Source organism: Poecilia reticulata, linkage group LG12, assembly GCF_000633615.1.
Source record: "Poecilia reticulata strain Guanapo linkage group LG12, Guppy_female_1.0+MT, whole genome shotgun sequence".
In the NCBI taxonomy this organism is placed as follows: Eukaryota; Metazoa; Chordata; class Actinopteri; order Cyprinodontiformes; family Poeciliidae; genus Poecilia; species Poecilia reticulata.
The window spans coordinates 25,350,222-25,353,562 of NC_024342.1; positions in this window are offsets into that span (position 1 = coordinate 25,350,222).

A 3,341-nucleotide genomic window follows, 5' to 3' on the forward strand; every position below is an offset into this window, starting at 1 on the left:
ATATATTGGCTATGGTTGGGGGATCCTGCTGTATCACGCATAGCAAAAACATTTGCTTTCATTCATAGTAGATGCCAAAAAGCTAGCCAGCTACTAAGGCTATATTAGCAGCTAGTTAGCGGTAGCCTCAACCACTAACTCAAACTTTTGCCTGACCGAAAAATCCTGCGAGGAAAAAAAAAACATAGAATATTTGAGGTTAAATAGTGATGCAACGACATAATTTAAGACTTATAATTAACATATTTAAGGCTAACATGCCGTTTTTTTTTCAACAATTTAAGACATTTTAAGGCCTTAGACTTAATTTTACTCATTCACACATCCCTAAACGAACTGGACCAAACTGGTGGGAATGCAGCCTTACAGCCAAACAATCATGGCTGCTGATAAATGCGATAGTTTCACCGAGTCGGGACGATTAGCTCAGCGTGGCTGTGGGGCTCTCTGGTTTCCTTACATGGTGTTAAATTGTCATGTGAACTTCTGACCTTTGGAATGGAAATATTAAAGTGCACGGCATTAAATGGCATTAAAAATAATTTCTGTTCTGTCTGGAGGTTAAATCAGATGGAACGTCGGGTTTGCAGATGTTTTCAGTGGCTTTATCCTCAGACATCTGGAATTATCTGGAAATGCTAACGTGTACAGTCACTGTTGACTCATTTGACTGTCCAGGGATGTGGACACTTTAAAAACCTAATGAAAGTAGATTTAATAACCAAATAAAGCCTTTTATTCATCTACTTAATCTTCAGATGAGTTGGAGTCGGCGGTGGTGGCATAAAGTTTCCGGCTGCTGGCTCCTGCAGAGCCGCTCCTGGCTAATAATTCAAGCTCACCGTGGAGCGAAAGGGAATATTTGCTTTGGCTTTCAACGTGTGGAGAGAAAAGCAGCCGTGTGTTAAGAAAAACAGCAAAGAATGTCAAAGCCTGCAGTAACACATGGACACATTACACTTGATGAGAGGACCGAGGTGAGCTGGGAGGAACAGAGAGAAACCAGGCCTCTGGACGGTTAGCATGTAGCTAAGGTCAAGGTTCAACCTCATCATCGTGCTTCCCTGTGCTGAGCAGGCAGCTGTGTTATTCAAGATGCTAATGTCCAGATGCTCCAGCATAGGAAAGGAAACCAATCATTTCAGAGCAGACTGCAGTTTGCTTAGCACTTTAGCGTGTTAGCATTTTGCTAGCTTAATTCTTCCAGCTAAATCCTAAAGCGCTAATTTTCTTGGCTGTTTTGTAAACTTACAGCTGAATAAAGTTCAACATCTGTGTTGCAGTTTTGGTTATCGGCTTTTAAGAACACTGCAGGTAGTTAGATGTTTATGTAAATGCTCTTATTTTGAAAGGGGTGAAGACTGTTTACGTGCAGTTCAGTTTCCTTTCGCTGTCTCCATTTTCCCCCCAGTAACTTTATGTAAAACAAGGATACAAAGTAATATTATTACGACTTTATTCTCATATTAATTTGAAATCGTCGTTATTTCAACTACATTCTTGTAATATTATAACTTTATTTTTATTTTTTTATTAAGACTGTCCTAATACTTTGTCGTAACAAGATGCTCAAGAATCCTCATCGTATTTTTAAAATTTTTTTATGTGTTAGACTTTTCATAAAGTTTCTACTTAATTTTCCTAATATTCAGATGATATTCTCAATATGTAGGAAATACAATTTTAGTTTCACCCAAAGAAACAAGATGGCCGCCGCGGGCGCACCGACATCACTTTGAACTTTAGTAAATCAAGGGAAAAAAATAGAAAATCTTCAAAACATCAAAAATCGAAGAATCCAAAGCAAAACGTTTGCAGAGGTTCATAAAACCYAACAAGATGGACGTAAACGTGACTTAAAGACTGAATATTAAGTCCTTTCACTCATTGATGCTTCCAGTGAAGAAAGAAGGTTTTGCTTTTATCTGACCAAAGAATAAAAGCCAAAGATGGCGCTGGTGCTTTGTCAAGCTGAAGACATAATGAGACGTTTCTGAGTCGGCCGCTGAGAGTTTCTTCCTCCAAACGTCCGGGGGCAGCCACAGGTCAAGCCTCTCTTTGTGATTTATGGTTTTCTTTATCAGGCATAATGATCGCGCTCACAATTAGCTGGAGACACGCTATCAGAGCCCGGCTCTGGCTCAGGGCTGACCCTCGCAGACGCAGCTGCCTCTTAACGACAGCAGAATCGGGGTTTTTTTTGGTTTTAATGGCCGGAAATGGAGGCTTGAAGTGCTCGTTTCACCACCTCAGAGGAACGGCTTCACCTCGTCACCGCAGAGCAGCGGCGGTGATTTCTGCACGTGTCAYGCTGCGCCCTTTGAGGTTTTTAGTGGCCCAGTAAATCGTCGCTCTTAGTGCTTCCTTGCTGCTTTTAGGTTTCGGTGAAGGTGAATTTTTAAAGCTTGAGATAAATTATAGGCGCCGTGAGTCAGGGTGAAATGTAAAGTAGCAACACAGGCAGGAAAAATGAGTGAAAATATGGCCTTACTTACTTCTAGAATTAAAATTCACCTTAAGGGAACATTTGAAAAGTTTCTCTCGAGGGTTGGACAGAACACAACCTTCAGAGAAAGTTCAGGCAAGCCTCTCTGACGGCTGCAGGTTTTATGACCTTTAGGTAAAAATATCAGTTTTTCATGCAACAAATGGGAAACATCCACTAACGTTTAGTGTAAAGTCTCCTGAAAACACACTGAATCATTTGATAAACATCACAGAAACGTCGGCTGCAAACCTTTGTTGACACAAGAACATGTCTGGGGAACGTTAGCTTCTGGAAACATTTGCTAACCGTTACGGAAAGGTGAACATTTCACCAAAACTTTACATGTAAAAATCAATGTTTGGTAAACACAAACAAGCTGCAGCCTAAGTGTTTCCAGAGCTCCAGCTAATGTTCTGTTAGCAAAACAATTTGGATAAGTGATGTTTGCTAAAGACTACTGAAAACTTAACTGCAGCTTTCAGAAAATTGTTTTCAAACATGTTGACTTAAAAAAAAAATGGGAAAGGAAACGTCTGGGAAAAGGTTTCTGGAAGGTTCAGAGTTTAGCAAACGGTTTCTGAATAGACATATTTACTAAAACTAAGATTCTGCTAACACAAACTAGCTAAACGCTGATGGATGGTTAGCGTTTAGCTAGAGCATCAAGCAAGCCTTTTGTAAAAGCTCTGTTGATATAAAAAGTAAAAGTTAGGTGAGCAGTTTGGAAACATTAGCTGAAACTTGCTCAAAATAAAGTCTTTAGGAAAAGTTTCAGAATTCATCGTGGTTGGAAAACAAAAAATAAAGTCAGGCGATGAAACATCTGGAAAACTGGATAAAAGCTGCAAGAAAT